The following is a 14,149-nucleotide window of genomic DNA, read 5'->3' as shown; positions in this document are numbered from 1 at the left end:
CGTGCCACCTTCGCTCAGGGAGCCCGCGGGAGCGGAGACTACAAATCCCGAAATGCACCACCTCCCAAAGCCCCGGTGTTAAGTCTTATTTACAAAGCGAGCGAGAGAACGCGGCGGTTGCTTTGCAGCCCTTCGCCTGAAAGCGCAGGCCATGTTACTGGCCGCGGGGATGGGCGACTCTTGCAAACACGGCTGAGGAGCGGCTCTCCGCTCCCGCTCAGGTCAAAGGGGCGGCGCAGAAAGCAGTGGCTGAAGATGCTCGTTCGCCTTATGTTAGCACGGATGCCAAAAAAATACCTTCTACGCGCACCAGCACGTTCTCTCTGTAGTTGGTGAGCAAGGAGAGGGAAACATAGTTGCACAAGAGGCGGTGCTTCAGTCTCCGCCGCCCCTCAGGAGGCGGCTCCGTGCAGCCGTTGGCGTTTGGGGAAAAAGGCAAATAATGCATGCTTGGGGAAAGTTGAAAATGGAGCAGCTGCCTCGCTCTGTTGCTGCAGTCTGCTATTCCAAGCTGCCTTCGCCGCAGTAACCGCTCCGCTTGTGTCCAGGGAAGCCCAGCGCAGCCAGCGCTGCGGAGTGTGCAGCGGCTGCCTTCTATGACAGTGCAAAGCGGGGTAAACCCCCGGCATTTATAATCGTCGCCACCAGCCGCTACTTTGGGCACGCTGCATATTGCGGAAGCACATTCATAACTCGGGGGGCCTTGGGCGGGGGGAAGAAGGGGCTCAGGCTGTTTTAGGAGATCATTTCCCCCTCCAGTAGACCTCATTTGAGGCAGGCTAATCTGTGACGTTCCTCGCTACAGAGAAAAATCTTTTTGTGTCATTAAGCGGGGTGCAAGAGCGAAATACCAAAATCGGGCTAATTATCTCCCGGTAAGAAAAAATGTCTAAAGTAGCTTAGGGGTTTTAATGTGGGAAAAGAGAAACAAGAATGCATGTGATCAAAGAGGAAAGAATGTTACCCTTGAATGCAAGGTAGTTCTTTATGCGATGGTATTAACCCCTTTTTCTTTTTAAGAAAAATATTCAGGTTGAATGACTGAAGAGACTGAAAATAGAAAGAAAAAAGGGAGGGTGACTCAGGTGACAACCGCATTGGTGCCTAACTATGTCGTAATTTAAAATGAAAAGCCCAAGACTCACTTCCGTACACACTATATTTACTGCGTCAATCAATGGGGCCACTCTAAAGATCTTCAGAGGTCCTGATAACATCAGGGCACCACATGACAAAGGAGGTCCTCCCCCCCTTTCCATTTTCCCTTGATGCAGTCTTTATTTTGAGGCAAGGCCGCTTTGGAAAAAACACTACACAGGAAAGTCTTTAAAAACTTTAATGTAATGGCCTTTAAACCTCCCACTCCTTTTCTATGTCTTATTTCCATGTTTGGGATAAAGGCTGGAACAGCGGTCCTGTTTCGGAAAGCAGATAAGAGATGAAATAAAGTGTTTTCTACAGCAACTTTCAAATCAGACCAAATTGGTTGCTCTAAAATCCACCTATTTTGGTTTGGCCCAGTTATCCATAGACTTAAACTTGTTATTTTAGCTTACAAAATAGCTTTGGAATATACTACATGGGAGTAGTATCATTTCAAACACTTAGTTTAATGTTTCACTTTAAAAGTGAGTTTGCCCTAAAATGTTCTGCATTCTTCCTGCTTTTATTTTTGAATATTTCTGCCAGAATAGTAGCTTTTCTCTTAATTATCTATTTTCTGCTTCTACAGGTTACACACTCCTCTAACACCCCCCCCCCCAAGTATTTATAGCAAGCTAGCCTGTTGCCATAACATCAATTAAGGGGCCACAAATCAGGAACTGGCATTAGATTGCAAACAAACATATACTGAAGGATATTTTACAGAAGTTGAATGCTTGTTCAAAATACAAACATGGAACTGGAAAAGAAGAGGAAGTCCTGTCGACTTCACCATGACTTGAAGGCACATCAGTACTTCTCCAGTATTACAGAATTAAGAATAAAGGTCCCAAAATGTGCTCAAGTTACAATCATGTTAAAATGCCTCATTGTAGCATTTTCAATTTGTAATACAGCTGCCACCTTCTCCTCTGCTTTTCTGGCTCTTCCCTGTGCCTTTAACAACACCTGGTCAAATCAAATCACTCAGCCTTGCAGTGCTTTATACTATCTCCTGAAGAAAAAATGGGAAAAACATAGGGTACATTCCTTTGTTATAGTTCAGACAATGTTGCAATATGTGCAGTTTGACCCTACAGAAGTTTACTTGGAACTGGAAGTAAGTCCTACCCTCAGTGGGGTTTACTCACAGGTAAGTGTATGTAACACTGCAGCCTTTGAGTCCAACAAAATTACAGTTAGAAATGGGCTATTTGTATATAAGTATTTTGATTTTAATATAGTCAATCCAAGGAGAGAAAAGTTAATGAACATATGGGACATACTACCTACAGTTTAATCATTTGTTGTTGTTCAGTTGTTAATCATCCCAGTGCTCAAATAGGTTAAGAACCACTTTCCTATTTTACAACATACAAATGTACAAAACAGTGAAGTTAATTGGCAAAATGAGTTTTTGCCCTTGTACTAATGCACTGTGATATCTATCAGCCCTGCAGTGAAAAACATTTAATATTCACATTCTTTATTTATGATATTATACTTAAAATTCCTTCTACCTATAATGTCTGTCAACGGGTATCAGTTACAATACCTAAACTGCTATTTTCAGTAGCCATATACTAATTATCAGCTGCTGGGGACAGTAAGACTGATGGGTTGCAACCCAGTGAACCTGCTTCAGTGGGACATATGGGGGGGGGGGTGTTTCAACCTGTGACTTCTAAAGAATGATCTCTGCATATTCAAAACAGCCTTGCTTTTAGTTCTTGATGCCCCAACCTGAAAAAAAAGATGCATGCTGTCTATGCACACTAGAATGTAATTTTCTTTCCCTTGTTCTCCATTAGAAGTCTTCTTCATTCTCCTACCAATTAGGTGCTGATCACATATAATTGATCTCATTCCATCTATATAGGTTCCCTATTTGTTTTCAGACTGGATTTAAAGTGCTAACCTTTAGTGTCATGCTTAGGACAGCATTAACAGCTTAGGACCAAATTACTTTAGAAAGTGTCTGCTGTTGTCTTGACAGAAAAAGCAGCATATAAACTATCAGCTAATCTAAAACTTCAGCCGACCATGTGGAACAGGGGTAGGCAACTTGTGGCTCTCCAGATGTTTTGGCCTATAACTCCCATGATCCCTCCCCATTGTCTATGCTAGCTAGGACTGATGGGAGCTGTAGGCCACCCCGTTGCCCACCCAGATGTAGGAATTGCTGGGAATGCTTCCATGCTGTGGCACTTCTGTCTGATGGCCATAGCAGTGGAATATTCCCAAATAACATACCCCAGCTGCCATGGCAAATGGACCAACTTTGCCAGGTGAATGAAGGATGCTTTTTCCTGCTTTCTTTCTAGCCAGCAAAAGTAGACCATTGGGGCTTAGTAGCAGTTAGGGTAACCTTGTTGGAGAAAAAGGAGGATCCGGAATTGGGGATATTATCTCCATATAGGAAACAATCACCTTAAGTGCTTTCAGGAGTTGCAAGAACTGTTCAGCAAAGAGCTATTCCACCAAAAGCTGGTACAGTGATAAATTTTTCCAGCTGGTCACAAAAACTGGTAACAGGAAATTACAGGTGCAATATCTGCTGCAGTGTTTTAAAGTACTATTAAACATCTGATTGTTGTACAAAAGGGTTGTGACAAAGTATTAAAGGCTCGTTGTAAGCCATAACCCTGCCTCCCTGTACTTTGGCATTAATAACTGGGTTATATTTGAATCTGCAACATAATTTCAAAATTATTTTTAGTTTAAAACTAAGAAAAACCCTAAATCACATTTTTTTTCACACAAAATGGGACTTAGTACTTGCCTTTGTTTCTATCTTGGGGCGGGGGGGGGGGGACACTTTGCCCAATCATAGTAATTCTAAAATCCTGGATTTCTCCATTGTTTCTTGTTGGCAGCTATGTTTAGTCCCAGGCAAGAAAAAAAATGGCATCAAAAGTAGGCAGGATGTCCTATCTCAAGAAAATTAAATTGCTAATTTAGAACTTTGGCAAGTCTATGACTGGAATTACATTGTTGAAGATGGTCATCCCTGATAATCTTTTTGCTGCACCTTACGTAAAAAAAAAAAAAAAAAAATTGAAAACAGTCTTTGGCAGAGTGTGCTTTATTTGACTGAAATAAGTCTTCCTTGCGCTGTCCAGTGTAGAAGTAGAACTTTTTACAGAGACAGTTGCCTGAAGGCACTCAAAAAAGGGTGTAGAGGAAAGTGATAGGCATGGAAGAAAACTGGGAGTGGGGGGAGATGCAAAAAAACAACATATAGCAAACAGCAAATGCATATAATCTCCATCATGTCAAAAACAGAATGTTCAGCTAAATATGGGAAAAGCAATATATAAGGCCTGAGCAGCAGCTGCAGCCTAATATTCTGCAAGCATTAAAATATTTATTGTCCTTATGTACTGCTTATTATTTGTTTTTACTCTCTGCTCTGCATTTGCTGTACATAGAATGTACAGTTGACTGTCTTGCTGTAAAAGACACAGAAAATCTGAAAACAGGCTAGTTCACTATCAGGCCAATCAGACCAGTGCTTAAGAGTACTCTGTTGATAGTGTGAACAACAACATAGTGCAATCCTGTGAATGTTTACTCAGAAGTCAGTCCTGCTTTGTTCTATGGGACTTACTGCAGAGGTAAGTGTTCATAGGACTGCAGCCACAGAAACCATCTTTATATCAAAGTCCAGCCACTTAAAGCCTGCTGAAAACAAATTCCAGGAAATGACTGTGTCAAGAGGCCTCTATGGGGAACAAGTTCAAAACCTAGGGAGCAACCACTGAGAATACGTACCTCCCCATTTTCATTTGACTGTAGCATATAGCCCATTCATGGACTTATTTTTCTTCAGTCTACCAATCCTCCTCCTACCAAACTACCTTTCTCTGAATCTAACAGTGCTTTCAGACAAGGGCTGTTACTGTGCTATTGTCCTGCCTCATTCACAGAATTTTACTGGGGGTCTTTGTGCCATCATATTCCATTTCTAACCCTCCCATGTTTCTTCATGACTTTGTCAGACTTTTTTTCTTTCCACAGGAAAATCTGTTAAGGAGGAAAAGATGGAATATCTGCACAATGCCTTTTAAATGGTGGGGCTAGGTCCCTCTGCCTGGAAGAACCTTAAAGCAGAGCTGGTCAGACGATGCCACTACCCCACCTCTATTCTGAGTAGAAGGAGAGGGTGGGAATAAGGCCTGTGCTCCACTTGGTTATTTTGTAGCCTAGGAACATAAGAAGCTGCCTTATACTGAGTCCATCTAGCCCAGTGTTGGTTCTCCCAGGATTCAAGCATGAGTTTTTCCTAGCCCTACCTGGAGATTGAACCTGTAGCCTGGCTGAGTATGAATCATTCCTGTTTGATATGGAATGGAAGCAGGCTTGTGAGCCCAACTCTCCTCCAAGTAAAGCAAGGGGAGAGAGCAATGGCAGATCTATGCCGAGGGTTGAGACTGAGTGCTCTTTCCCTGCCTGCCACATCCATGCTGCCTGGCTGTAGGTCAAGCAGGCCACGTTTAAGGCATAGAGCAGTAGTCGGGACTTACTTATTCCTGAATGTCTTTCAGAACCAACACAGACGTTGCCATGGAAATGGCAAACCATCTACATTTGTTCTGAAAAGCAATTAAGGAGACAGTAGAGATCCTAGAACTCTTGGAGCACATGCTTCCAAGAGTTTACTGTTGTCAAGAGGAATGCTAATAGGTTCTCAAACAGCTTTAATCTCTGAATAGTTTGTCTTAAAGGTATGTGAGCAGTGTAATACATCAATGGGAATAAACCTTGTTGGATATTCATATGTTACACATTAAGGGCACTAGCTTTACTTTACTTTAGATTCTACAAATCCTAGCTGCAAATTCTCTATACATGAAAAGTTGGATCTAACTTTAAGCTTGAAAATAAGAAATAAATTTGGAAATAGATTCCATTGACACAAATTAAACTTTTCCAAAGTCACCTTGGATCGGCATGCCAAACTGGAAGTAAAATTCAGACTTTTATGATAAAACCAATAAGGGTTTATGACCTCATCTCCAATTGAAGCAAAGCTTAGGTATGTGTAACTGTATTTGCTTCTATTCATCCCTTGCCTCTCCCTTCCTGTCACCTTCCCTGTCCTGTCTAAATGTAGACAGTCAACTTTTTATTTACATTATTCTGCAAACTACTGTGTAAGAACAAGAAGACTCAGAAGCTTCAATCAGTGAATACAGCCATCAGAATTGTAGCTGGGCCAAGCTTAATATTACTGCAACTCTGAAAGAACTTCATTGGCTGCGTATTCACTTCAGGGCCCAATTCAAGGTGTCGCTGCTAACCTTTAATTCCCTAAGGGAGCAATCCTATCAAGAGCGATGGCCGCCTCCAACCCCAGGGGCAACCACCTATCCAGTGCAGGGCAGGAGGAGTGGTGAGGAGCAGATCTCCTCGCTCCCCCAGCCCTGTTTCTCATGGCTAGACAGCCGATTTGGGAGTGTGGGAAGCAGCAGCTAGATGACACATAGGATGTGTCATGCCGGATTTCCACCTTCCCCACCCCGGCCTGCACCTGGGAATGCCCCGTTTTCGTCACTCTGCACTGCCTATGAGGTGGCACGTGAGGGGGTCGGTTCTCCAGAAACCGACCTATCCTAGGGCTGTCTAGCCGCTGGGTAGTGGCCATAGGATTGCACCCTAAATGGTTTTGGGAGCCAAATACCTGATGCAACACCTCCTCCTGTATCAATCTGCCTATGCTTTAAGATCTTCTGCCAAAGTTTTTCTTGAAGTCCCTCCTGCATTAGAGGTATGTTATGTAAAAACAAAAGGAATGGGTTTCTTGGCAGTGCCAAGCAGAAACATTCTTATTCACTCAGGCTTTTTAGTTTTTAATTAGGGAGTTTGCTGTTTTATTGTTTTGTGATGTAATTGATTGTACACCACTCTGAAATCCTGATATGATGAAGGGCAGTGTAACAATGTTTTCAATAAACAAACAAAAAAGCACCCTTTATTAACTTCTTACTTTGGATACACTATGTGAAAAAGGAATAATTCTTTATCAGCTTGTTTCCTGAAACATATTACTCTGGCTACACAAAGAAATTGATGAAAATGCCAGTAATTTCTGAAACCTAGGAGTAGATCTGAAACTAGCTGATGATTATTTGGAAATGATCCTAAAAATGGTCATTTCAAATATTCCGTTAGCAATTTCTATGTTTCCCATATAACATTCTCCTTTCATAAGCCACATCTTAGCTAGCACTTTGTCCTGCAAAAGGCAGGTTCACTCACTGAATAGTTTACTGACTTATTGTTCCCCAAGGCTTTCAGTTAGCTTCAACTCTGCAGGGAAGGAAACCACAATATAAAGACAGAATTAAACTCCTTCCTTTACGAAACAATCTGGTTTAATCCCAGTGACAGGAATAACGGGTAAACTTGTTTCTTTAATCACAGCTCCAGGGCTGCTAGTATGAACCGGGGCGGTTAAAGTAGAAATTCTCAGACAAAAAGATTTAGTGGGACTTCACAATCTTTCTTCCTATATAACCTGTAAAATTACTGGCACTCCCAAGAGAAAGATCTATTAAATATTTTAAAATTTACCGCTAGAAAAAACACCTTTAAAGTCCCCAAACTCATTTGGGATCAGTGTGCATCACTGCATAGTATGTATTTATTTAAAATATTTTGGGGCTGCCTTTAATGATAAAGAGCCTCTCAAAGTGACATCCAATAAAATGCAGTACAATAAATGCAAAGTAATTAAAAAAATACTATGCATGTTGACTCAGTAGTCCCGTTGTGTTCAATTGGGCTTACTTTTAGGTATGTCTACAAAGCACTGCACATCAGTGGTAACTATCTCAGCAAAACCAATCCAGTTAAGCTTGATATCAAGTATGATAGTCTGTTTCTTATTTGAATCTATGCAAAATGCCTGTGCAAACTTTTGTGTGGCAAGTAGCATAATAACATCCATCTCCATGGAAAGACTTTTGCTATACTGGAAAAGCATCCTTGCATTAACTTTTGCAAAATATCTTTTTATAACATCCACGTAGGAGCAAAGGGGGAATCCAGAATGGTAATATAATGAATATGAAAATTAACATGGATGGGAGTAGAAATTCATTTATTTATTAATACTTATAATCCTCTTAATATAATAACATCTCAAAGTGGTTTACATATAAATACAAAAAATCACATTTAAAATACATTATGAAAAACAATTTCAAGTACAGTAATAAAGCAAAACAAGGAACAGTAAGATAGAGCAGTATATGATTAATTACAATTTGATGCAAACGTAATCTAAAATTTAAGAGTAAACAAAAAGGTTTGTAGGCCTTGATGTCTTTGCTCATAATTGCAATAAGATTTTATATGATATGTATGCCCCCTTCTCTGTCAGCAAGCCCACATATGGTCTAATCTCCCAGCTCCTATGAATTCCACTTCAGAATGAACCATTATCCCAGGGATTGAGGAGAGAAACATGGTTCCGTTCCAGTATTTTTCTGTGGTGAAATTTAGTAGATGACAATGAAAGTAAACTCTACAGTAAACTATGAAATTGTAGGATGGAAAGCCATAATTGTGGATTTCCACTCCATTTATATGGAGCTTTCCACTCCATTTATATCATAAATACATACTTCCTATCATCAAGTGCAAACTGTGTGTACACACACACGAAATAAACTGTATAGAGACCAGAAGAACATGCCCCTGTCCTTTCCCCTTAATCCTAATAACAGATATACAATCACATAGGTGGCTGGTTTCGGACGTACATTTCTTAGCTTGCTAAACCATAATTAGCAGCTGGGAAAGAGCAACAGGACCGTCTTTCCCCTTTTCTCTTCCCACTGATCCTGGTTAACATGAACTACAGTTCCCTGTTACATAGGCACATGCCTTATACTGAGTCAAACCATTGGTCCATATAACCCAGTACTGTCAACACTGACTGGCAGCCGCTGTCCAGGGTTTCAGGCAGGAATTTTTCCAGCCTGACTTGGAGATGCTGGGAACTGAACCTGGGACCTTCTGCATGACAGCATGTACTCTTACCACTGAGCTTTGGGCCCTTCCAACATCTGAAATGGGGAACCGTGGTTCAGTTTACTAACCATATACATGGTTCAAGATCCTGACTAGTAAGCTGGCATTAAATCACAGCTCCCCAATTTGGATGTAACTAGCTAACTAGGCTCAGCGGGCAGAGAAAACAAGGTGACAAAGGAACGTGCATGTCCTGATGCTTGTTTTCCAGCTGCTAAACTATAGTTTACTAATCCAAGAAATGCATGCCTGAACCAGGCCATACAATTCTTAAGAGAGAAAGCATATTTTGCAGTTTCACTTGATTGCTTAGAAAACACAGAACTCGCATTGATCATCAGAGATGTTGGGAAAGGTGTACCAAAGGGCAAACAAAGTGATCACCAGGTTGGAGCATTCCAAGGCTTAAGTGTCTGGGTCTATTTAGCTTAGGAAAAAAGACTGGAGGAGGATATGGTAGAGATTAATAAAATTATGCATGATGTTAAGAGAGTAGCTATTTTTCCTGCTCCTCTATAATTCTGGAACTCTGGGTCACCCAAATGTAATTGACTGTGTGCATTTACCCATGGGAAAATCTAACTGATGTTGGTGACACAGGATTTTCCTCTTGAGGAAGAGCGGGTAGGATTGCACTTCTGTCAGCATCAAGACATCTAGAAGCATACTGGTTAACATAAAAATGTAAAAGTCCTAATAGATTAGACAAAGGGTCCATCCAGTCTAGTATTCTGTTTCCAGTAGTGGCCAACCAAATGCTTCTCAGAAGCCCAGAGCAGGCATGAAGACATTTGTTTGCTTCCTAGCAAGCAGTATTCAGAAGCATGCTACCTCTGAACTTGGAGGTTTCATATAGCTATTATGACTGATACCTGTCGATACACATGTGGTCTTTACATTTAAGACACTGAACTGCAGACCAGAAGGTCGGCAGGACAGCAGTTCGAGACCTGAGTGCTGCGTGACGGAGTGAGCTCCCGTCTTCAGTCCCAGTTCCTGCCAACCTAGCAGTTCGAAAGCAAGAAATTGCAAGTAGATAAATAGGTACCGCTTCAGTGGGAAAGGTAACAGCGTTCTGTGCACCTCGGTGTTCAGTCATGCCAGCCACATGACCACGGAAGCGTCTTCGGACAGCGCTGGCTCTTTGGCTTAGAAATGGAGATGAGCACCACACCCTAGAGTCGGACACAACTGGCTGGGGACACCTTTAATCCCATTTTGGGTCTCCAGGCATAACCATAGCTTGTAGCAGCAAATCCCATAAACCAATGAAGTGTTCTATGAAGAAGGACCTTCTGCCTGTCCTGAATCATCTACTGCCAATCAATGTCCTAAAGATAATAATAATAATAATAATTCCCTAAGAATCTATCTCTAGTGCACACGGTTCCACGCTACTGTAAAACTAAGGCAAATTTAGTTTGGGGGAAGGGCCATAGTAGCTCAGTGTTGGAACACATGCTATGCATGCAAAAATGCCCAGGTTCAATCCCTGCCATTACCCTGGAAAGCTGCTGCTAGGCAGTGTTAACAATACCAAACTAGATGACAGCCTAGTAAGACCTCTTTCCCACCTTATGCATCCCAGTAAGGCCTTTCTGTATCACCAGATAAAACAACAGTGGTTCATCTTGTATATAATATTGAGACAAGTGCCAATCCTATGACAATAGTATGATATCCAATTCGTATGAAATGGATGGGATGAATTGCTTGGCTAACCTTTCCCCCGACGGCCCTTAAAAGATACCTAGATGTGTACTTCAATTTCAAAAATAAAACCAAACATTTACAAAATAGTAGTTAAATGAGCAATAGGGGGGATTGCTACTGGTCATTCCACAATTCGGCAGCCCTGTTGTTGTGCCTTGAAGAGCAGCCAGAAATTAAGTGGGCTTGATTTCTGCATTTTAGCAAGGCTAAAGGACTGTTGCAACCTTACTGTCCTGGCCTTGTTAAAATGCAGAAATCAAACCTGCTTAATTTCTGGATTTCTGGTTGCTCTTAAAGGCACAGCATGTGTATTGCCTTACTGATTTGTCCCAATGCCAAAATTTAGTCACATTATGCACAAACACACACGGGGGGGGGGGGATCATACAACAAAGAGAATAATGTGGGGGTAATGTTCTAAACATTATGTTTTTCCCAGTAGTAATGTATGGCTGTGAGAGCTGGACTATAAGGAAGGCTGAGCGCCGAAGAATTGATGCTTTCGAACTGTGGTGCTGGAGAAGACTCTTACGAGTCCCCTGGATTGCAAAGAGGTCAAATCAGTCCATCCTAAAGGAAATCAACCCTGAGTGCTCATTGGAAGGACAGATAATGAAGCTGAAGCTCCAATATTTTGGCCACCTAATGCGAAGAGAAAACTCCCTGGAAAAGACCCTGATGCTGGGAAAGACTGAAGGCAAAAGGAGAAGGGGACGGCGGAGGATGAGATGGCTAGATAGCATCACCGATGCAATGAATATGAACTTGAGCACGCTCCGGGAGAGAGCGCAGGACAGGAAGGCCTGGCGTGCTCTGATCCATGGGGTCACGAAGAGTCGGACACGACTGAACAACAACAATGTTCTAAAAATGCTGGAGGACTGTCAAGTGTTGCTCATGACTAATAGGAAATATTCTACAGGTGCACGCAACACACCTGCAACCATATTTCACACAACAAACACAACTATAAATGAGTTAGATATGGTCCTTCCCCCAAAACTGTTTTTCAAATAACCTGATACTTCACTGCAGTAATACAGTCTGAAGGAAGATGCGCGATGCATTTATTGTACACATGCTCACATGAATTATCAGAGGCAAAGGCCGACCTGAAGTATTAATTCAGCCAAGCTCTCACCTACAAACTTTATGCTGTCAAATTCCAGAGGGATAGCTGTGTTCATGTTACAATACACATAAAAGCTTATGCTACAATAAATTTGTTACATAACAATTCTATGCAAAGTCTACTTAAAGTCCCACTGAATTCAGGGAGGCTTAATTCCCAGGTAAGTGCATATAGGATTGCAGCCGTGGTCTTTTAATGTCCTTCTTTGCGTTTAATGAAATCAGCTTTATGTTGTCACTGGGTTGCATCCAGATGTGGGTATGTGTAACTGGGCTGGCAGGTGCCCCCCCCTCCACCAATCCCCCCCTCAAATGCTAGAGTTGGGCAGCCCTGCTGAGCAGTGTAGCCTGCGTCATGGGGAGGGGGAGGGGGAGGGGAAATCCCCCCAAATCAGGGGAAGGACCATCCCCCCAAATCAGGGGAAGGACCATCCCCCCAAATCAGGGGAAGGACCATCCCCCCAAATCAGGGGAAGGACCTTCCTTGAATGGAACTATGCTCAGGGAAGGGTCTGGCCTAACTTTGGTGATTCCCCTTTTCTTCTGTGCCATAGCCCACCCCATTCAGCAGGATCCCCGACTCTGTGTAGTATCTCAGGGGAGGGGGCTGGAGGGATTGTGATGGGAAAGAAGGGGCGGGGAAGTCGACTTGCACCAGCCCAGTTTATGTGCCTAAAACTGGATCCAAGCCCGTGTCTAGAAAAACAGCTTGTTATTAGAACGCCATGAGGGGTGGCTCTGTTTGGAGGTGCTTAGGCCCGGTCTCCCCTTCTCTCTACCCCCTCCCCCCAGTTCTCACCACTACCCTGCCAACATCTTTCAGTGTTTTCAGACAACGGAGCTAGGGGAGCGAGCGACAGCTGGCCAACCGGCCATGAGGCAGACCCTGGGGCGGGGGTAGGGACTGGAAAGAGGCAGAGAAGCAACAACAGGTGGCAACCGCCATATGAAAAACTCCGTTTAAAAGTGGTCTCTAGCAGCAAGGAAGGTACGACAGAAACGCAGGAAAGCGGCAAGGCAGATTCCCGACGGGGCAGCCGCGCTAAGCCCGTTGCCGCAAGAGCTGCTGTGGTACTTCCTCGCTGACATTATGATGACGCAAGACAGCATGTTTCCCCAGTTCAGTCAGAGCGGAGCTCGTTTTCGAGTCCACAGAACGGACAGAAAGCGTTTGAAAACTAAGCCAGCCAGCCGAGATCCCTTTCGGGACCGGGCTGCAATCCTGCGCACACTTACCTGGGAGTAGACCCCACTGAACGCATTGGAACGCACTCTGGAGAAAACGTGTATGAGATTACACTACAGGATCGAGACCCCGGGGGACCTCGTTAGATCGAGGCTCCTGTACTTTAGAGTAAAAATGAAAGAGGGTGCGACAAGATACGGATTTAAAATAATGCCTGCTTTCGCCCCCAGGCCGTAATCTTATACACGCTTGCTTGGGAATAAGTCTCCAATGAACTATGACTGTACGGAGGCTAAGAACAAATCTTTTCCCCCCTGTAAAGGGTGGTGGAAAAAGTTATACAACTCGCCTGCAGAAGCCTTCATGAAAGGCCCCCGCCCGAGCTGTTTTCTTTTACTACCTTTTGCTCCCGAACGCTGTAAATTGTTGCCACCCGCAACGATTTTCTCTCTCTTCTCCCCTCCCCTCCGGGGCTCTTTTTGTTTTTCTCAGTTCTTCCCCCTTTGTATTTTTAAACAACGCAATTTCACCTACCTCGGACCAATGGTAACTCCGAATTTTCCCCTTGGCCAATAGCAGTTACCTCTGAGACATTTTTTTTAACCCTATTAGCCCTCCAATCAGAAGCGTGCTCTTAATCCCACTCTCTCCACACTCCCTAACCGGTTTCAACGGGTATGAAGCGCAAGCAATCCCACCCCCCTTCTCCCCGCCCCTTTCTCGACCGAACCCAGCAAGTTCTGTTAGTGACGTCGCTTAAACTGTTAGCCAGTCGCGTACTTCGAAAGACACGGGGGTGTGGCTCTGCGAGGTTCAAATCAACCTTGCAGCCAACCAGAAGGCCTAGAGGGTGGGCCTTACGCAGAGCTCTGGGGGTCAAGCTGCTGTGGCGGGTAGGGCTGGGGAAAACAAGAGGCTATCAAGTACATTGGAAGC

This window comes from Heloderma suspectum, chromosome 5 (genome assembly GCF_057233095.1).
Source record: "Heloderma suspectum isolate Gila_16-S chromosome 5, 16-S_ref, whole genome shotgun sequence".
Taxonomy (NCBI): Eukaryota; Metazoa; Chordata; class Lepidosauria; order Squamata; family Helodermatidae; genus Heloderma; species Heloderma suspectum.
Note: the sequence above shows the minus strand (reverse complement) of the source record.